General features: G+C 31.4%; 1 pseudogene; it reads left to right on the top strand.

Annotated features, from left to right (window-relative positions):
• Positions 1 to 14,244: 14,244 nt before the first annotated feature.
• LOC142330393 (nuclear pore complex protein Nup85-like) overlaps positions 14,245 to 24,275 on the top strand; it is a 33,901-nt pseudogene continuing 23,870 nt past the window's right edge.

Genomic DNA, 24,275 nt, shown 5'->3' with positions numbered 1-24,275 from the left:
AGAATACTCAAAAAAAGTATTTAAGTCCATCAAACACAGAAAAGAAGACAGAATAATGAACTTTACGTGGAGAAACTATCAGATTTAATCAGAAAAATAAGAATCACCTTTTATGGTAGTCTACAAAGAATGAACCCCCTATTTATACACTTTAAAAATCTAAAAACTAATAACAAATGAAACAGAGACTGAAAAAGACATAGAAGAAATGAAAATAACACATCAAGTCATCAAAGAACACTTACTATAAGAAAGAATCGCAAAATATTTCAGGTTTCCAGGAGAAAAAACACTGAAGAAATATTTATCCGGACAGAAGAAAAAAGTAAAATACTGGAAAATTGTACATAAAAGCAATTTGATTACAGCAACATCAAAACTACAATTTAACCAAACACAAATTGCGTAAACCTATGACACCAAATACTGATACTAATTGTAGTTATTTACCCCTTAACAATTTTTGACAAAATAACTAGTCATCAACTACCTTGATAAAGGTTCCATTTTTACTCTAATTTAAAGCTGAAGTGCTAATAGCACATTGTTTGTCTATTTTATATGTCTAAGAGCTGTTACTATGTATATTTGTTTTCATAGTTTTGATTGCTCCGTAAGTTGAGTTTGCGTTAATTTTATTATTTCTTTGTATAATCTATTATTCTCTTTAATCGTTTCTATAATTTTACTATTATTTTTGTATAATTTTCAGTCGTTTTTTTTATTTCCAACTGTTTGTATCTGCGGATGTGAATGTACGTAAATAAATAACAACAGTTGTTTACTATAACCTAACTTTAGCAATTTTTTTATGCGAGTAAATGATATTCATGTTATTATTTTTATTATTTACTCGCGTCTTAAAATATTACCGATATAAAAATTAGACATTGTAAATGATAATTATTAGTTCAACAAAACCTGTTCGTTATGTGTAAATGACAGTGATATAATTGAACTTTTAAATGATTTAGCCGATAGCCATTCAGACAGTGATTCTCCTCATTTTCTTGGGAATATTACTGATGAGCACGATAAGGAACAGGATTTACAGCCTTCCTGTTCGGCTAAGTAAATGACCTTGAATATCTGTTGCTAAAAAAAAAAGACAAAACATTGAGCTTAGAACAGCTGATGTATGATGTTACCATAAAGCTTTGCAACGCTCAACTATTTACTGATACTCCAGGAATAAACTTCCCGATCGATGACCCTGACAATGTATATTCATTATTTTTACCTAATAAATTATTTCCAAAAAAAGTTTCCAAATAATGCGGTCAAAATAATAAGGTTTTTGTTTGTGGAAACACACTGATAACTAAGCGATGCTTTTGTTTGTAGCTGTATATATGGTATCAGAAATTACTTGGTGACCGTAAATTGAAAGTTATTAAACAAACAAGCCGCTTTTTACAACTCTTGGATTTGGAAAAATTGTATCCCATAAGAGTCAAACTTATGTCGCGTTTCCCCACTGATGATACTAACGCTTACTGATGATAATAACGCTAATCCATCTCCAAAAAATAAAACTGATTATTGAGTATCGTGTTAAGTTTCAAAGAAGTATACATACCAAAAAAAAATTTAGTCGGTCTTGGTGCTTCTTTTAGAAATTTCCACACCGAGAAGGAATACAAAAATATTTCTTAAAACATTTTCGTACTTCAAAAACTTAAATTCATTTTAAAAAAATAATTATTTATAGTTTTAAATTGAAATATAGTAACAGCTCTGTGAATTGGCAAATGCGAATGTATGTTGTGTGAACTTTAAAATTAATTAAATTTATAAATATACATAAACTATTTTCATAAAAAATTATTTATTACCGGTTTTTAGGGTAGTGTCCATTTTTATCGTATAAGAATGGATGAAGTAACATTATTTCCCTTGTTCAAAATATAAAATAAAAAAAAGTTACAATATATAATTAGTAAACATAATACCTGCAATTTTTAAATAAAACAGTTGTAACTAAAGGTTTCTACAAAATAAGTGAAAGTTCTTACACAAAACAAATGAATTGTTAAAGACCGAGATCAATTAAAATTTGAACCATCTTAGAAAATGACAAAACAATAAAAATAATTAAACATAATACTACAACAAATGAACACTCGTACTAGTGCATTCAAATTCAATATTCTAGATTGTAATATCAAAAGATACAAGAATATGAAGATGATGTAAATAATGTTTATATTGTAGTATGGAATATTCTATCACCTTGAAATTATATTCAAAACTCTTCAGTTCGTACAAGCCTGTATGGGTGTGTGTGTGTATGTGTAAAAAATTTATTTATCTAATGGTTGAAAGTGACCTGATACGACACGAGTCGCAAGTCGCTTATGAAAACAACGCAACCGACTTAAGAATAACAAGTCTCATGCCAGGCTTACAAGGAAAACTGAAGACTGGAAATAAATGGTTTCCCAAAATGCAGATAATATTCAGCCGTGTAAGAACTTCATATAGTGAACATTATCACTCTCAGAGAAAGTAATTCTGGCCGTTAATTTTAGTATCTGAGGTATTTTAGATGTATTATAACTACAATAAAGACTGGGGCATATAAAATGTAACAGAAAATTAATGTGGCCTTTGTAAAACAAGGAGGTATTATCTTGCTGTTTTAAACCGATTTTATCTGTTTATTTAAAACATGCCACCAGGCTAGGATATGTTGTTAACGAAACTCGACAACAGAATAATAATGCCGGAGACAGTTTTTAGTGAGTTACCGAAGATAAAATGTAACCGATTCAGTAAAATAATATCAGTGTGTTAATATTTTCTATTCATAGAAACATACATTTTTGTAATTTTTTTTCTAGTGAAAAGATAGTGCAGACAAAAAACCCCTCTCTCTTCCGGTAACATGTACTAATGAATGCTCGTTCTCCACAATAGTCAAAACGATTGCGTGTAACAAGTCGGGGGGATGGAAGATTACTGTTAATCCTGATAAGTTTTAGATATTATGGCGAGAAAGAAAAATTAATTAGCTTTATAACAATTCATAACTTTTATTGGAGTGTAAATGTGTGTGTTAAGTATAAATGTGAATTATGAAAAAATTATACTAACATTATGATTATAACGTGTATTTGTAAGTCTGGCAACTCTGTCAACGGTTGCTAGGAAACCGATCGGTTTCCTAGCAACAGTATGAAGAAGAGAGGAAGGGAAGGGGGACCACTTCCTCACATACAACCGCTCAAGGTTACACAGTTAGAATGTAAATGCATCCCTTACATTAATGTATTTTATCAAATTATAACTAACCAAAAATATCAAATTAAACCCTTTAACACTACAAACGTTTTCATTTGCTCTACTGTCTCTCTAATAACTGTATTACGGTAACAATTTATTATAAAAATGAACATGAGAAACAATAAAATTGAGTTGTATGCCGCTTGATGAACTCTAAATATAACTTTTTAGCGGGCATCTGTGGTGCGAGTGGTAGCGTCTCGGCCTTTCATTCGGCGGCCCCTGGTTTGAATCCCGGTCAGATATGGCATTTTCACACGCCACAGGATAAAAAATTATATAATTTTATTCCTTCCTCTGAAGCAATACCTAAACGTTGGTCCCGAAGGCAAAAAGAAAAATTGAACGTTTTGTACTACAAACAGCTAATCCTACCCTACTAAACAGTATTTGTGTGTGTGTGCGCGCGTGCGCACGCGTCCCCCTTAGCTTAGCACCGAAATCAACCGATCACTAGCGGTAGATTTCACTGGTGGTTAGGTGTATACTTGTGCATATTATATATACCGTGTACATATCGATATATAAACGAAATATATATCAAAATTTTGGGAAAATTTAGTACCTGTGCGCTAGCACAGCTGTAAATTATAAACTTATGAAAACTAAAAAATAGAAAATTAAAAATTTATAAAAAAAGTTTTTAAAAACCACTCTTAAATATAAAAAAATAATTTCAGGACGGTATCTCAGAATGGATTTGACGGTGATATGTAACATTATGTGAAAATCATAACTTCAAATTAAAAATTTGATGTTTTTGCCATTTTTTTTTCTTATACGTGATGAATGGCCTAAACAGTGAGGGGCAAACACGCATAAGAAAAAATTGGCAAAAACATCAAATTTTTAATTTGAAGCTACGACTTTCACATAATCTTACAATCAAATTTTTTTTAACTTTTTAAAAAAAGAGTGGTTTTAAAATTTTTTCATATTTTTTATTTATTTGTGTCATTGTTTTTCATCATAAAATAATGAACTATAACCAGAAATCCTTTTCGACACGCCGGAAAGCGGAGTAGATTTCAACGGTGTTAAGTAGGGGATAAAAAAAGATTTCCACCTTAAATTTAAGAAAAACTTCTAATTTACTCAACGGTTACTTGTGAAAAAAAGTTTTATCTTCTTACAATTCTAGCAACATTTTGTTCATCTCTTGCCGTAAGGGTTGGTCATATCAAAAATTGTTTCTTACAAAAGTTTTAGGTAATGTTTAGAGGACTAACGATTACTTTAACCGATTCCACACTGCGCCTATTACGGGAGATATATGATATTTCGTCTTCAAAACCTCATTTTTTCACCCCCTGGGCCAACGGTTGGTTATATCAAGAAACTTTACTAAAATAAGTTTTAGGCCCTTATCCGATGAATAGTAGGAACTTCAAACGAATTCGATATTTTACTTAATAAGAAAGTTATAACGATATTTTGTTTTTTTCGAAAAATCCCCCCCATTTCCACTTCCATGGTCCGATTTTGCCCATTAAAAAACTTGACCAAAATTTTGAGTCGTTATACTTTATGTATCAATTTGAAAGTGATTGGCGCAAAATTACAGCAGTTATCGTGTCCACAAGAAAGTGAAATATATATATATATATATATATATATATATATATATAATAATGCCATTCCAAGACGCCGCCCGCTAGGGCAAACCGCCCAAAGGGCCTAGCCTCGGAGACGTGCCTGAGGCATGCCCTGCAGCTAGTGAATATACAAGAACGAAGTATAAAATGTCTAAACAAATATAGATTAAACTTCACACATTACTTTATGTTGTTATTAATAAAAAATAGATGTCTCTCTCTCTCTGCACGCGCGCGTGTGTGTGTGTGTGTGAGGGGGGTGCGCGCGCATTTGCATTGTAGATGTGCTTACTGTATACGTAGTTAATCACCTTTTTTTTTGTCTTCAGTCATTTGACTGGTTTGATGCAGCTCTCCAAGATTCCCTATCTAGTGCTAGTCGTTTCATTTCAGTATACCCTCTACATCCTACATCCTAACAATTTGTTTTACATATTCCAAACATGGCCTTCCTACACAATTTTTCCCTTCTACCTGTCCTACCAATATTAAAGCGACTATTCCAGGATGCCTTAGTATGTGGCCTATAAGTGTGTCTCTTCTTTTAACTATATTTGTCCAAATTCTTCTTTCTTCATCTATTTGCCGCAATACCTCTTCATTTGTCACTTTATCCACCCATCTGATTTTTAACATTCTCTTATAGCACCACATTTCAAAAGCTTCTAATCTTTTCTTCTCAGATACTCCGATCGTCCAAGTTTCACTTCCATATAAAGCGACACTCCAAACATACACTTTCAAAAATCTTTTCCTGACATTTAAATTAATTTTTGATCTAAACAAATTATATTTCTTACTGAAGGCTCGTTTCGCTTGTGCTCTATTCGGCATATTATATCGCTCCTGCTTCGTCCATTTTTAGTAATTCTACTTCCCAAATAACAAAATTCTTCTACCTCCATAATCTTTTCTCCTCCTATTTTCACATTCAGCGCTGCATCTTTGTTATTTCTACTACATTTCATTACTTTTGTTTTGTTTTTGTTTATTTTCATGCGATAGTTCTTGCATAGGACTTCATCTATGCCATTCATTGTTTCTTCTAAATCCTTTTTACTCTTGGCTAGAATTACTATATCATCAGCAAATCGTAGCATCTTCATCTTTTCACCTTGTACTGTTACTCCGAATCTAAATTGTTCTTAACATCATTAACTGCTAGTTCCATGTAAAGATTAAAAAGTAACGGAGATAGGGAACATCCTTGTCGGACTCCCTTTCTTATTACGGCTTCTTTCGTATGTTCTTCAATTATTACTGTTGCTGTTTGGTTCCTGTACATGTTAGCAATTGTTCTTCTATCTCTGTATTTGAACCCTATTTTTTTTAAAATGCTGAACATTTTATTCCAGTCAACGTTATCGAATGCCTTTTCTAGGTCTATAAACGCCAAGTGTGTTGGTTTGTTTTTCTTTAATCTTCCTTCTACTATTAATCTGAGGCCTAAAATTGCTTCCCTTGTCCCTATACTTTAACTGAAACCAAATTGGTCTTCTCCTAACACTTCTTCCACTCTCCTCTCAATTCTTCTGTGTAGAATTCTAGTTAAGATTTTTGATGCATGACTAGTTAAACTAATTGTTTTGTATTCTTCACATTTATCTGCCCCTGCTTTCTTTGGTATCATGACTATAACGCTTTTTTTGAAGTCTGACGGAAATTCCCCTTTTTCATATATATTACACACCAGTTTGTATAATCTATCAATTGCTTCCTCACCTGCACTGCGCAGTAATTCTATAGGTATTCCGTCTATTCCAGGAGCCTTTCTGCCATTTAAATCTTTTAATGCTCTCTTAAATTCAGATTTCAGTATTGTTTCTCCCATTTCATCTTCCTCAACTTCCTCTTCTTCCTCTATAACACCATTTTCTAATTCATTTCCTCCGTATAACTCTTCAATATATTCCACCCATCTATCGACTTTACCTTTCGTATTATATATTTGTGTACCATCTTTGTTTAACACATTATTAGATTTTAATTTATGTACCCCAAAATTTTCCTTAACTTTCCTGTATGCTCCGTCTATTTTACCAATGTTCATTTCTCTTTCCACTTCTGAACACTTTTCTTTAATCCACTCTTCTTTCGCCAGTTTGCACTTCATGTTTATAACATTTCTTAATTGTCGTTTGTTCCTTTTACTTTCTTCATCACTAGCATTCTTATATTTTCTACATTCATCCATCAGCTGCTATATATCGTCTGAAACCCAAGGTTTTCTACCAGTTCTCTTTATTCCGCCTAAGTTTGCTTCTGCTGATTTAGGAATTTCCTTTTTAACATTCTCCCATTCTTCTTCTACATTTTCTACCTTATCTTTTTTACTCAGACCTCTTGCGATGTCCTCCTCAAAAATCTTCTTTACCTCCTCTTCCTCAAGCTTCTCTAAATTCCACCGATTTATCTGACACCTTTTCTTCAGGTTTTTAAGTCCCAATCTACATTTCATTATCACCAAATTATGGTTGCTATCAATGTCTGCTCCAGGGTAAGTTTTGCAGTCAACGAGTTGATTTCTAAATCTTTGCTTAACCATGATATAATCTATCTGATACCTTGCAGTATCGCCTGGCTTTTTCCAAGTGTATATTCTTCTATTATGATTTTTAAATTGTTGGCAATTACTAAATTATACTTTATGCAAAACATTATAAGTCGGTCCCCTCTTTCATTCCTTTTGCCCAGCCCGTATTCGCCCACTATATTTCCAATGTTGCATTCCAATCTCCTACTATTATTACATTTTCATCTCCTTTTACGTGTTTAATTGCTTCATCAATCTCTTCGTATACACACTCTACCTCATCATCATCATGGGTGCTTGTAGGCATATAGATGTTAACAATCGTTGTCTATTTAGGTTTTAATTTTATCCTTATTACAATGATTCTATCGCTATGCGTTTTGAAATACTCGACTCTCTTCCCTATCTTCTTGTTCATTATGAAACCTACTCCTGCCTGCCCATTATTTGAAGCTGAGTTAATTATTCTAAAATCACCTGACCAAAAGTTGCCTTCCTCTTCCCACCGAACCTCACTAATTCCTACTACATCCACATTTATCCTATCCATTTCCCTTTTTAAATTTTCTAGCCTACCAACCTTTTTTAAACTTCTAACATTCCACGCTCCGACTCGTAGAATGTTATTTTTTAATTTTCTGGTGACCCCTTCCTTAGTAGTCCCCACCCGGAGATCCGAACGGGGGACTAATTTACCTTTGGAATATTTTACCAAGGAAGGCGCTTCCATCATTGCTATATGAAAATGCAGAGAGCCACATTTTCTTGGAAAAAAGCAGCTGTAGTTTTCCATTGCTTTCAGCTGCGCAGTACTCAGAGGACTGAGTGATGTTAATATGGCCGTTTAAGTCATTCTGACTCACGCCCCTAACAACTACTGAAAGAGCTGCTGCCCTCTTTCAGGAATCATTCCTTAGTCTGGCTCTCAACAGATACCTCTTCGATATGGTTGCACCTTCGGTCCAGCTAATCTGTATCCCTGAGCACTCAAGCCCCCTCACCAACGGCAAGTTCTCATGTTTCATAGAGGGAGCCCTAATATAATATCTAGAAACTTATTAAACTGAAAATCAGCATCATTGTTATCAAGAATTTCCCTGTGTATTTATGGAAAATTGATCACCCTCGATAACTCTTTTTTCTGTATTAACTAAGGAGTTATATGTATTCATTCTAAGTATTTCTAGATGTTCACTATTACTATTTTATGCTTTCATTAATGTTTGCACCAATATCTCTTATTAAAAAGATATTGCTTGTTGGAAACATAGGAAGGTCTTCAAGACCTTTCAAATTCGATCTTATTTTGTTTATTCCAGCTATAGACATTGAGAACTTAAAAAAACCCTGTTTTAACAAATTCTTCTCCCTTCAGAATATGTCCCAGCTCCCTTATTTTGCATTTTTTCTGATTAAGCTTCTGTTCTTGTAAACAATTTCTTTATTATCTTTTCATTTCCATCTATTCATTTAATCTCCATTCTCAGTTTTGTTTTACTTGTTCAACTGTTTTTTTTTTTGTTTTTTTTGTAGATATTCACAGGCTTATTTCTTCCTAACCTCATTACTTTTGTTTTCTTAACATTCATTGCAACTCTATTTTGTAATAATGTATTCTAATTTTGAATATTATGTACTTCATCTGCAAAACAAAATTGTAAAATCACTGTAAACATTTTACAATTTATTTTCCTTTCTCCTAGATTTATTCTGTCATCTTCTAGAGCATCTTTGATCATATCTTCAACTACATATTAAATAAAAGCAGCATCCTTGCTTATTCCTCTTCCTAGGTTAAACTCAATTTGAGCATCCTTTATTTTAATAACCAATTTCCGATTCAGGTGCAATTCTGTAATTAATTTTGTATATTAGGATTGTACATTTGTTCTTTGTCTTTTAATTATTTACATTAGTTTTTTTATTTGACACTGAATACTTATTTCTTTACTTCTTTCCATATACCTATTACTAATGGTTTTGATTAGCCTAATCACATCTGTAGTGCCTCATATTTTTCTTTTTACTTGGTCTCTGTTGAAGAGAAGATTAAAACTTAACGACAACATGCTTCTTGGGAAATGGAATCGTGATTGTTGAAGGAAATTTGACTACATCCCACTGTTATAGATCTCATTTATGTAATATTGTTATGTCCTGAAATCCTCCTTTAAGACTTCTGTTGTGATCAGTTCTGTTGATGCTGATAAAGCTTCCGATTTTAAGTTTTGCTGCTTCTACTTCAGGTTTTTTAATTTTATTCCAGCTTCTATAAGAAGATCATTTGGCTTCCTGTTAAGCAGTGTTGTTCCTTTATACACTTATTCTACCTTTCAAATATCTTTTCTTCTTCCTACAACACTATTATTTTTACTGGCAATTTCTTTAGCATCTGTATCTCTACTTATTCCAAGTTGCTGTTTTTTACTATTTTGCACATACATTCATACCGCCTGTTTTCCTGAATTTTCTACATGTGAGTGGTCTCACAAAACCATTTCTTTTTTACTTTTTTGTGTTGCTCTTATTAATTCATTATTCAGTTTTCTCCATGATCTCTTGTTGTCGTATTTCTTGTAAGATGAAGAAAAATGTAAGAGGCAGATAACCTTGGTTTCCTTAACAAAACCGATCGTTCTTCTGTCGCTTTATTATGGAATTTTTCATATTCACATCGAATTCATTTCCTCTTTTGCCCTAATTATTTCTTACCTTCCATAAAGTAAAAGTATATGAATACCTGTATTATAGCCTTTTACTATTTTTCACAACTATTTAAGTACTAGCTGGCCCAACTAGCCAGAACCTGACCCTCAGGGCTCAGATCAGCCCAGACAAATCCCAGAGCCAACTCAGGGGCTCCTGGGGCCAAGAAGCCAGGGGGCTTACCCTATGGCCGCAGAGATCACTTCACTCACCATTTCCAATTTGTGATTATGAACCTGACCTTCGCAAATTACAAAATGACGGGCATGTTTATTTTTCAATCGATTAAAACTCTGTAAATATTAGATTCATCAAAATTTATATTTGCTAAAACATTAAGCCTTTTATTTTGAATAAAATGACATTTTGTTTTTTAAAATCGGTTAACAAATAGAGGAGTTATGGCAGAAAATTGATGCCTCCACTTTATGTTCAATTCTATTAAATATTGTTTTTATTTCAACAAACTTCAATGCAACATAGAATCTAATAATATATTTCTGGTAATATCATTAGATATTTGATATTTATGTGGACATCTAGGTCATAGCGGCTTTCTGGAAGGTTCTGGGTTTAAATCCTAGTTAGGCAAGGAATGAGTCTTAATGACTAATTGTTTTAAATTGTTTTAAACGCGATGGATTACAATTTTAAAAAATATATTCATTTAAGTTTTCGGGGAGACTCTATATACCGTTGTTACGGTATCGTTAAATTTTTTCAGATTTATTCTTCCGTTAGACATTTACCAATGAAAAAGTGGTTTTTTGAACTCGCCGCATTAAACCCTTTAATTATGTACTTATCACCAAGATCAGGGTCGAGGGCTTACATTTTTGTTCATTAAATTAACTAAGGGAAATTTAGAAACTCTGGAATTTGAAACTCTATATTTATGAAAAATTATGATATTTCTTTTAAAAAAATAGGGTTAAAATTCGTTATATGCCCACAACACTTCCTTACTTGTCCACCTACGCTCGCTAACCTTGACCAGCGAAGGTTAGCAAGCGTATGTTAAATTTGATCAGATTACATTTATAATTCTATTTATTTATTTTCGTATTTCAATATAGCGTTTCAGTGGCCCCGTCTAAAAACTAACAAACTGCAGAAGCGTTGTGTGCATATAACCGATTTGAACCAAAAATAGTAATCGATCGCCTTTAAAATGATTTAAAATAATTAGTCATATAGACCCGTTCATTTCTAACTCGCCGGGTTGGTCTAGTGGTGAACGTGTCTTCCCAAATCAGTTGATTTGGAAGTCGATAGTTCCAGCGTTCAAGTCCTAGTTATGTCGGTTATTTTTACTCGGATTTGAATACTAGATCGTGGATACCGGTGTTCTTTGGTGGTTGGGTTTCAATTAACCAAACATCTCAGGAACGATCGAACTGAGACATTTTTTATACAGAATTTAAGAGTAATATATTACTAGCAATTATACTCATTTGTTAAGTAATTTCAGATTCATAAACATTTTCAAGCCTTATCACCTAGGTTTAGATGTAGCTATATTTAACCTATTTATTTTACACATTTATTTATACTTATATTTACTATGCAGTAGAAAAATAACCTATACACACACACTATATATATATATATATATATAAACGTAAATGTAATTTAAGTTTATTTTCCTCTTGATTGGATAGAATTAAATATAATAAGACATAGTTTACTTAAAAATATTATCTTTATTAATCTCTTAGGTTAACCAACTATCCAAACTTATAAATTAAATACACTACATTTCATTGGAACTCTCTAAGCTTCCTCAGATGACAATACACATTCATATACACATCATACAAAATTTTCTTACATACTGTAAGAGTATGTGAGAAATAAGTGAGTGAATATGTAAGAGAATTTTGTATGATGTGTGTGAATGTGTATTGTCACCAGAGGAAGCTTAGAGAATTGTAACTGAAAAATAGTGTATTTATAAGTATTTGATAGTGTAGTAAGTTTGTATAGTTGATTGGTTAACCCAAGAGATTAATAAAGATAATATTTTTTAGTAAAATATTTCTTATTAGTATATGTGTATGTATATATATGTATATGTGTGTATTTATTAATGAAATTCCAAATTGCTGGAGTCTTTTGATACTTTTATGATATGCACCACTCACTTCAGTTTCAGCTATTTTTTCTTCACAGATTTGCTGTGTTTCATATGCATAACTTATGGTCTGCTAGTTAAGTATGTTACCACACAGACATACAACCCTCCCTAAAGGGCTTGGAACTGTACTAAGATACATATTACCAAAATATCAGCCAGCTGTGCTTTCTGTACATGCTATCGCTATACTTATCACAACTGCTTGTATGTACAAAATCCCCTACTAACAATATACATTTTATGTGTTATTATTTGGGACAGCTCTCCCCTCCACCAACTGACATTAATTTAACCAACCATAACTAACTGTAATTTGATTGTGAGCCATAGCTCATGAACACTCAAAATCAATTTTATTTCATTATTAGAATCACAAAAAAACTGAATTGTGAATAATAATGTATTGGTGCAAAGAACCTACTTTTGTCGTAGAATTATTAATGGTAATCACATGATGAGTGAAATTCATAATTCAACAAGACTAAAAAGCAGATATGTGAACAATCGTCATGCTTGTGGCCTTCATCACCACACATATACCAAGTCAAACTTACAAAATTTGGCCCTGTGACCATATCTGCAGCACTTAAACATTTTTGGACATCCACATACTCATTTATTCGACAGGACCCAAAATCAATAAACACTCAGTCCGCGGACATAAATGTTTGAAAGAGACTAGAACCTGCCTCAAAGACTCCGTGATATTTTGGGTATCACGCCTGCCTGTTTTAAAGACCAGCTTACAGTCCCGCCAGAAGGTGGCTTTATCCAAATCAGGTGCTGCTTCCTAATGAGGGACAAGACATCCTCATCAGTAAGGCTGCGGGCTATGTCATAGACTGTAATGCGGGCCCACACATTCTTTTTGGGTGTACCTTTAAATTCAGTTGTTTAACCACAGTGGATTGCCTGAATGGTCTCTTTATTGTCCATTACTACAACTAACCCCTTATTGGTCTTTTTAGTATTTTGGATTTTAAGACCTTTCCAGTCACCCCCCAAAGGGCAACCTGGAGGTCCTTCTTCAGCTGACTGCTGGACACAGTTGAGCTCTCTGCCCTATTAACAAACGCAACCTCAGATTTCTTAGAGGACTGGCTGGTTTCATGTCTGCCCCTGACCACCTCAGCATACCTGTGCAGTTGCATTGGGGCTGGGGCCGGTTTCTGAGCTACAGTTATTTCTTTAGGTCTTGAGGCAAGATTTTCGAAACCTTCCACAAGAGCTGTGAAAGCTGCTTGGAAGAATTCCACATGAGACAATAATCTCTCTTTAGTAGCTGTATTGGTTCCTTTGGGGTATGCTAAATAGGAAACCAAGCCATCTAGTTCTGCCAAAACATCATGGGCCAATGGGGCACAGCTGCCAGGTCTGCCCCCAGCTTGTGAAAACTCTTCAACTATTGGGTGTACAGCTTCCTGGTTGGTCACCCCTACAACCATTTCTAAACCATCATTGTCTGTACCAGTATTTGAGAAGGTCGAAGGAAAATGTTCCGGCCCCCCTCCTCTGATCAGGCCTTTTGCCTACCTTTCTAAATTACTCATGGTTGGAGATTTCCTGACCTAACAGTATACAAACAGAAATGCCATTGTATTCCTTTATCCAGAAAGTGTTCAGCACAAGCCCACAAGCATGATGACTATACGCAGCAAGCCATGGGCAGCTGGAGACCTTCTGTATTCTCCTGTCACTCTTTGCACCTATTTGCCGCTACTGGATCAAATGCGTGAAATCAAAGATAAACACACAGATATGGATTAGGGCCCTCGCCCAAAAAGAGCGTAAGCAGGACTAAGGGTAAAGACTCCTTTGCTCATAACAGGGACTTACGGCCAGGTGTCACCACTCTTTTCGCCACGATGAGGTGGGTGCTCGAACAAAATGTACACCAAAACTCTGAATCCCCATGAAACGGAGATGAACTGTCTAAACAATAAAGGCGCAAAACTGTTGTAACAGTTCTGAAACATCAAAATTGTGAAATGGGGAAGGTACACACTCGACCACCAGCTCAAAAATAGCACTGAAAAAGACTTTATACAACGCAAATACTCTGTTCGTGAAAAGAAATATCAGAGTATTAAGTAAGCAGACCAACAGTCACTGCCACTCCTTTGCTACACACCCTTCAGAACCTGAACAACAAATACTTTTGAAGGGTCCTCGATGAGGCAGGTGCACGCAACCCAATTTGTTTTGCCGTTCACTCTTTTATAGGTGCCTGGCTATAAAAGGTAGGGCCACAGCACTGGTGTGGTGGGAGATTTGCATGGTCAGCTAACTTTGTGGGAAGTAGCACTGTGCAGATGCATACATATGCTCTACTCTCACTCTGACATCTGAATACTGCTATTGTTGCGCTCGCCAATATGAAGCTCAACATTTATGTGCCAACAATATATATTTTTTTTAAATTTAGTCTTATATTAGATCTCAGGAGTTGTCAATATGTGAATAGGGTTAATTCTCTGTGCTCCAAATGAAAATCAGTTACACAATATTTATTTAGAACATTTATTTTTAACATTTAACATTTATTTATTATTTTATTATTTATTATTTATTTATTATTTATTATTTATTTATTATTTATTATTTATTTATTTATTATTTTATTATTTTAAAATTTTTAACATTTATTTACAACATTTATTTTAGTACATAGACATTTTGCAAGAATTAGGACCAGCTTTTAATTGTCCACCAAGTGAAGGTCCTCTTCAAATGATTCCTCAATAATTTTTAATAAAGCAGGCGTGATTATTATATTTTTATAAAATATGTGATTGATTTATTGATGTTCTATTAGAAATGTTTGTAGTAAACTGTACAATAAAAGTAGGTTTGAACTAGTGCAGCAATAAATATTGTTAGAAGATATGTTGGTATTCTGGATTCACTTTTAACTGTTATTGGGAATTTATAATTATACAATAATTATTAATCAATAGGTTAGTACTATTTCATTTCATATCTCATAATAGTTGTATGCATCTTACGGACATGATGTTACATTTTTATTAACTTATTTTATTAATTGACTATTATGAATATAACAATTTTAACTTCAGTTTAATTATAATTATTCATAAAAACTTATATACATGAATATTAACTTAAAAACTTCAAATAATCTCCGATGATGGAGAAGTGACTCTGAAAGCAGTCAGATAATTATATTAAAAATTTTTTGTAAGTGTAAATATTTTATAAAAAAACATATTCCTTTTTGCTAAAATTATAATTGAGTTTGACAAATATGCTAAATGATCTGTCATCATTATAGAGAGAAATTTAATTTGAAAATAAATAAGTGTGAAACAAAGGTAAAAAAAAAAAATGATATGTAGGAAGGTAAAAGCTAAAAACATTATCATTCTGTAGATTGTTATAAGAAGTTTGTTATTTATGTTATAAAATTACAGAATATAAGAAGATAAAAATAGGTTTGAACAGAGAAGAAAAGTCTTCCATTCAGAAAAGAAATTTATTGGCTTTCAACATGGATTTAAGAATTAAAATAAAAATTATAGAATGTAATCAATATTTACCATCAATATTTTATTTAGTAATAGTTTGAGTTTATTAATAGGTTGAATAAAGCTGTCTTATTAATATAGCAAAGTCAGCTGTTGTGAACTATTTATTTTTTAATTTTGTTGTTGTTTTGTTATTTATTATCAGTTATCATATTTTACAGCTAATACCAGATGATATTTGTGATAGAGCTGGTTTAACTCTGCAGTGGTGTGGAATTGGACAATTTGGTGTACATGCATATAATCATGTCAACTTTGGTAGTTCCAATGGTAAGATTTGTGTATAAATTATTAACAGTAGTACTATAATAAAGTTAATGTGAAACAGATCCAATTTTCTAATAAATAATAACATATGGCATCTGTTCAAAACATATGCAGCAATAGGTTGTGAGAAAAAGTAAAAACGCTTGGATAGCGGTTTCCAATCTTATACTCATTTAAAATAAGCCCCCTTATAAGTCCATGCATTCAATCTCCAGTGGTCCTTGAATGCAGGAAACATATTTTTTGCAGTCCTCTCTTGAATGGTTACCAACTGTGCTGTCATGTTGTTATTTCTTCCTAATTGTCAAATGAGGGCACTTTCTGCGCCAACTTCCAGAAACAACAATCCATTACTGGGAATAGCATGTTTGACTAAGAAGTCCTGGATTAGGTGTGATGGATAGGGGTTATTTATTACTGCCACTTGCATGATTTCCACAGGTCTGATCTCTTGCACCAAACTGTATCATTAAGACAGTACAGAAATTTTGTGTTCCCAATATAATGTATTCAAGGTATATAATATCAGATTAAATATAAATAATGAAAAATAAATCTGGAATTGTACTTTCTCTATTTTTAATCCTTTTTTTTCATTATCGTGATCTATTTTCATTGTATGTTACATACAGTAAGTATATAAAACTATCTGTTGGTTGCAATAATTACATCATAGCTTATTTCCCTTTAATGCTTTGGAAAACACCTTTTATTTTTGCAGTGGGTTTAAAATGAAACTGTCATCCTTACCCCTGTTTGGGGAAGAAATCCATCTTGTGACGATCCCAGTAACTATACCACCCCCTCTGTTCTTAGCCGTGATGGGCTTTACCAGATGTCATCTTTTAGACCCTCTAAACTTGATTACACAACACAGTCATCAGTTTGGCCTCTATCAGGATGCCACGTATGCAAATCCTTGGCAGACATTTCCATCACTGTATTTACACAACCTTTTATCACTTTCGTTTTCCCTCTTCCAACCATGACCACCTATCATAACTTACAACCCTCAGTTATCAAATTAACTGATTCGCAGAAGCATGATTCCCATGCTTTCTTCTAACACCAGAGGTTTCACACAAAAACTCCTCCTATATCTAACTTCAGTTAGACTATAAACTCAGATCATTATTTAATTTAGTCTTTAAACATCAAAAATACCATCCTCATGCCAACAAAACAAGTGTTGCAAATTCCTCATAACTTACTACCCTCAACTATCAAGTTACAAAGATCTTCTTTGTGAAAGCGCAGTTCCCTGCACCTTCCTCTAACAACGAAGGTTTTACACAAAAACTCTTCCTATATCTTACTTCAATTAGACTATGCACTCAGATCATTACTTGACTGAATATTTAAACACCAAAAATACAATCCTCAATTGTCAAAAAATGTAACTGTCATCATAAATTATCCTGTGGTCCTGTTACTGTATCTTGTGAACTAATTTTATTTATTTATCTTTTTTTTTCATTATTATTATTATTATTATTATTATTAATGCCATAATTTGAAATAATAATTTTTACATCAATTTTATTTTTTCTAAATTTAGAATTTTATAGAGAATAGTAAATAGTATATGTATCAGAACATTATGCATTATTTTATTATACATTAGTTCATTTTTATTACGTATTAGTATAGATACCATTTCAGTCTGATAATGTTACAATCAGCTAAGGATCCCTAAGGTTATAAGACCTGTTATACTCTCAGTTTGAGAGTCCCTGAAAGGTGATGGTGGGGGGGGGGCTGTATCTTTTAATAGAAGTTGTTGTAACAGCTTGAGATGCAATAAAAAAATAATGTTAAAGTTTTATGGTTGTAATAAATTTAAATTACTTACAGTATAGTTGTTTATATGGATTCTGATTAACTTATTATGTATATGAATCCTATTAACACACTAGAGTAGTTGGATTTTCTTCTGATTTTTCAAAAAACAAATTCATAGACTGAACTGTATCAAGTATTTATTTATAGATTTTAGTAAATTAGTAGTTACCTGCCTGACTATAGTTACTTATGAAACGTGAATTTTGTAGCATATGAAATATGCCAACCCTGACTATTATTTGAATCCATTACCTTTCAGATGAAAAATAGAGTTGCTACCACTCCATCAAGGATGTCGGCAATAAAATAATTTTTATTAATATGTGAATAAAATGACATAAATATTTCAATTTATTATTTTTTTCTTTGTTTTAATTTTACAGATGAGCCAAGTGGATTTGCACCACTTAAAGCTAAAGTCCATCAGGTTAGACCTGATTCAATATTATTTGAACCAGTTATTAGAAAAATAGTCAATGAGGCTTGTGGTACTTTCCTGTCTGGTCAAAAATTAACTCCAAGCAAGACTAGTAGACCCGAAACATTAAAACTGAGTCGTCAGTACAGGTAATTTTAATATTTTATTTTATTTGTATTTTTTTTAAATTTAAATGTGAATAACTTTTTATTTCTCTCTTCTACATCTTGCATCTAGAGTTATTACTTTATTCTGATTTTATTTTGGCTGTTCGATTTTTAATCATCACTCTTTTATTAACAACTTAATTAAGTTAAGTTGGTTATTGTGTTAGTGTCTTATTGTAATATATGAAGTCAGAATAAAATTTAATAATTTTGCGTTACATCTAAAAACAAGTATTAGTTAATGTCAAACCCAGATTATTTTACTAGAAATGATTCTTTTTTTTCAGAGTCTTTCTAATGTAGTACAATAGTTATAGCATGCACAGTATGAATTGGTATCCAAGTTTAGCATTTTAACTCATCTAAAAGAAAATCATACCAGGATTATAAGTACACCTGTGCTTATTTATAAGAAAAAAGAATGTATCCTTGTATGGAGTTACTTATGTCATGATTAATGTGTCACTGTCATGATTAAATAAAGCTACACTAAATATCCCTTAAACATTCTGTTTAATACATGAATCAAAATGGTTTTTCAGATTGTGAATAAAGATGTCATTCCTATATTACTGCCTAAATTCTTAAGTCGCCAACTCTAATCTTTTCAATCATTTTGTAAAAAAATGTTTATATTACATTATAAATTTAGATATAATAACTTTACACTAAGTGATTCTTTTAATTTTATATTTTTTACTTTGCTTTTTTTAAATGTTGCATTGTTAGAAAAAAAACTGTATTTGTTTCTTAAAATTTGTATAATTTTCTTTGTTTAAAACATGATTATTGTTAGATTTTTAAGTTGTAGTTAAAAAGTAAAAAACTTTTCATGTAACTGAACTGGAAGTCATATATTTTCTTGAATATAGTAATTATAAAAATTTTAATGAAATTTCTAGATCAGCCTAAAAATAAATGATAAATATGTAAATATTAATCTTCCCAGATTATTTAAAATTAAACTATTTATTTAATGAAATATTACTATACTGAATTTTTATAAATATTTATTTTGAAATTCCATGAATTTCTTTCATTCTTGTTTCACATTTAGAAATTTGTTTTCATATAATCTCAATTATGTTACCTTCAAAATTTTTTATTTATTTTGTGCAGTTTTTATTTATTTATTTATATTCACATACATTCTTGACTCCTGTTTTCATATATATATATTTTTACACATTTCTTTTTACACTTTCTTTTCTTTATTTTATTAATTTTGTTTTTAGTATCCTTCTCTGATCAAGATTTTCACAGTTTTTTTTTCTCTGGATATAGTGAGGAAGAATTTCATTTTTATCTATAATTAAGTTCTAATCTGAATAAAATTTTTATTTATATCATGTTGCATCTCGTGTCTCATGTAGTTGGTATTTATTAACTGTCAATTCATTTAATAATTTATGAGGGCAGGATGAAAAGTTCCAGGCCTGGATAAGAAGATAACATTTTTCTGGGTACATTTTGATGTACTCCATCTACGGCAGCAGTAATTTTATTACTAGTCAAAAATTTCTTCCCTCCAAGCTATTTTTTTAGGTTAGGAAACAAGTGATAGTCGGCCAGATCAGGTGAATATGGAGAGTTTTGGAGCAATTCGATCCATAATTCATTGATTTTATTCCCATTTCAGTGATTGAACTGTGAGCAGAGCACATTGTCTTGATGGAAAAGCATTTTTTTTTTTTTTGTCAAATGCAGATGTTTTTCCTTAATTCCTTTACCAAGATGGTGCAGTAGGGTTGCATAATATTCACCATTTATTGTTTCACCCTGTTTAAGATAATCAATGAAAATTATTCCATGTTCATCCCAGAAAACAGTTGCCATAATTATTTTGCACAAACAAAATCATTTTCCCATTTCTTGGAGCAGGTTGACCTTTTTCAACCCATTTAACTGCCATTTGTCTTGGGAGTGTAGTGATAACCCAAGTCTCATCAACTGTCACAAGTCGACGTAAAAATTCCTCCGGATTACATTGAAAGAGCTTGAGACAGTCGCTTGAAAAACACGGCACCCATCTACTGCACAACTTGTTCATGCTCAAATGTTCTTTGCAAAATATTGTGCATATGTTCTTTTGACATGCCTAGTTTCTGCTAACTCGTTCACTGTCACTCGTTGATCTGCCAAAACAATTTTATCCACCTTTTAATAATTTCTGGCATAATCGCTTGAGAAGGGCCGCCCTACATGGTTCATTGCGAATGTGTGTTCAACCCATTTAAAACTTTGTGACCCAGCTTTTAACTGTTGTATTAGATGGAGAAGAGTTTTCCAACGTCGTATCAAGCTCTTCTTTAATTTCCTTTCTCTTAAAGCCTTTCAGAAAAAAGTATTTAATCACTTCATGAATTTCCTAGTAAATTTTCCAGAAAACTCCCTAATTCTCCACCTTGATGGACTGTAAATACTTTACTAAGTCATGCAGCGACTTGAAACTCTTATACTAAACTAATGAAGAATGAATTCATACGATGCTGTTGAGAAATTAAGCATACTAATGCCATCTCTGTATGATGCCGAGAACTTTTTACCCCTCCCTTGTATTTAAAAAGGTATGGGGATTGGAAAAATGCAAAGATTTAAAAAATATTATTCTATTATTATTGATTTTTTTTCAATTTCATGATTAATTTTAACATTAAAAGAAGTTAAGAAAATAAATATTAAATTTGAATAAATTGACTAGTATGTTTAACATTCTTTATGTTGCCCTTATTTATGTTTTACTTATTTTATTACTTGTATATTACAAATGGCATGTTGGCTACTATGGTCATTTGCCACCAAAATAACCAATATATAAAGAATTGCACTTACCTTTATTAACTTTTGTGATTTATGAGTTAAGAATTCATTGAATGGGGTTTTGACCATTAACATTACTTTACATCCTTCAGTTTCTGGGATACTACTCCCCGAGAGAGAGGTGTTGTGGAACCTTCAGATGTGATGATTAGTTATTTTTACTTAATTAAAGGTATAAAATATTTAGGTTTTTTTTTCTTTTTATGATTTTGTTCTGTAGGATGACAATTTTTTGATGAACAGGAGTCTATGTATGTGTATATGTAATGATTGCCCTCTCTCCCAGAGAAAATAATTTTGTAAACTTCGGCAAGTGGATGGTCCTAATTGCTGAAGAGGTAGCGGGTTATATTCTCAAATTGGAATATAACTACTAATTAGGTAATTGTTTAATCATTAACATCACATTAATACATTTATTTAATTGGTAGTATTTATTGAAATTATTTCCTGAGTTAAAAATCTATTTTATTATTTTCAGATCAATTCTTAGAGCTTGTATTGAAAATCTTCAAATGACTGATGAATTATTAACTACTGATAAAAAACAAGATTACATAGCAATATTTTATAACATAGAACTTATTTGGCATTTATGTGAAATTTTATATGTTGATGCTGTACCAGGTTTGTTGAACTTAATTACATAAACGTGTGTTTTAACATTAATGTGTATATTATCTTATTTAGAAATTAAATAGCCTTCAAAGCATTACGTAAAATTCATGACCATTATTATATTTGTTAGATAGATTTCACATTACTCTTACATTTTTTTTTTCCATTATATCCTTAAACTCATATCTTTGTTTCTGCTTATGTTTTACTAGGATGCAGTTCTCCTTATTACTTTAAAAAATGACAGTACCTTACTATTTTATATCCAAATAAAATTTATTGTGTTAATTTGGTGAACTCTATGTAAATCAGCTTTCAAGCCTAAAGTTATATCAGGTCTATAAGTTTTCTAAAAAAAGTACTGTGACAAACATTAACTTAATATAAGAAATTTAATAATCAACAACACTATATACTGAAAAGTGTAAAGAATTTAGTTCTTGCTAACTTGAGGCATCATCTTTTGCACATCTCTTTTCCGTACACCTTATCTATCTTCACATGTTTAATTTTTTTAAGTAAGAAAATATACTATTCACAGTTATGTTAACACTATATCTGATTAGGACAGTAACATGTATGTGTGGTGATTATTGCTTAATACCTTAGTTCAGGTCTTGAAAACTAGATGAATAAAGAAGGAAAATAGTTCAAATGGAATAATGGTAACCTGGAAGGTAAGTTGTGCACAGATGGAAATTGTGAGAAAGTACTTCACCAGTTATTAGCGAAACAATTTCATGTTTTCTTAAGGAGATATTAGATAATTTAAAAAAAGAAATGTATTGATCTTCTTTTTATCAGATTTTGTTTTATTGTTATTGAAAGTATTCTTATTCAATGTACTAATGTATATGGACTGTGCATTAATGCTTGGAGGTTGTTTTTTACCTTTTTTAAAATCTAATGTAGTGTTAATGAATATACGCCTAATATATATATGTGTATGTATTAGTGGTGAACAGATTATTTTTTTTAAATCGTTATTGTTAAAACTTCAGTCCTTTATGGTTATCAGTTAAGATTAATTCTACATTAACACATTTTTATTCTAGTTAGGCATGGAAAGATACCAGTAACTGATTTTTTATTTGTATATTAGATGAACAGTTAAAAGTAATTTTGACAGTGGGTGAAACACTAGGATAACATTTTAGAACTAAATAATGTTTATGTACATAACTGTTCACCTAAATCATCAGTCATCTGATTTGGCAGTCTATAATGCAGTAACAATATTAATGGTTATGTTTACTGTTGTACTATTGTGGTTTGATAATGAATGTTCAGTTCATATTTATTTATATTTTTTCAGTTTTAATTCATTTATTATTATATTTCATTGTATATATTCCTATGTTTTCTCTGCATATACCGTTATCTTAAAATAAGGAAAGAGGTTTACGCATTTTTATCTTATATCCATTAATTAATTTTTTAAATACGTCACTAATATATTTATTAAACAATTATTAAAAGATTTAGAATTGATAAAAAGTACAAAAATAATAAATTTCTTCTTTTTTTTTTTTTATATTTTAAATGACTTTGACTGTTATGATCATTAGCCATTAACAAAAACAAATTATTTACACCAAAATACCACCCTTTATTGTTCAATTTTGATAATCTGTTGGAATCTGTGTTTTTACCATGGCCAGTTTTCATATGACCTGATGAAGGCATGATGTGATATAAAGTTAATGATTTGCATTGTCTCTTATGAAAAGGAAAAAGATATCATATCCATGTATCTTTTAACAATGTTGTTCGTAATAATTTTCAACCAGGAGAAATTTTCCTTTATTTCAAGATGAAGATAATTAAAATAACAATGAGTTGAATATGTAAGAATTAGTTGGTCTTGAAGGAAAAGTAGTAAATTATTTATTGTGTTATTGAATGGAACAAATACATAGAATGTTATTAAATGAAGTTAAATCTTTTTTTTTTAATTTAGATTTTAATCATTATTTTGATGATATGGATTTGAACCATCAAATCCCATGGTATAATGATATGCATGAACAAAAGATTTTTTTTTAAATTCAAAACCTGTAATAATTCAATAAAACTGGTTTTATTGAATTATTATGAAACTTTTAATCTAGGCATATTTTAGGCAATTTAAGCGTTCAGTAACTGTGATTTCAGTAATTTTTGAAAATATTTAAAAACTCAAGGAAAACATTTCAGTACTTCATACATTAAAAACTGTTATTATTTACTATGTCAGTGAATCTTAGAATGTTTAAAATGTGATAAAATAAAAAAATTATGAAAAGTTATGGTTTAAGATTACAAACATGAACCCATATGATCAATCTGATGGGCACAGAGTT

The sequence above is a fragment of the Lycorma delicatula genome, chromosome 9 (assembly GCF_047948215.1).
Source record: "Lycorma delicatula isolate Av1 chromosome 9, ASM4794821v1, whole genome shotgun sequence".
Taxonomy (NCBI): Eukaryota; Metazoa; Arthropoda; class Insecta; order Hemiptera; family Fulgoridae; genus Lycorma; species Lycorma delicatula.
This window is presented reverse-complemented; position numbering and strand designations above follow the sequence as displayed.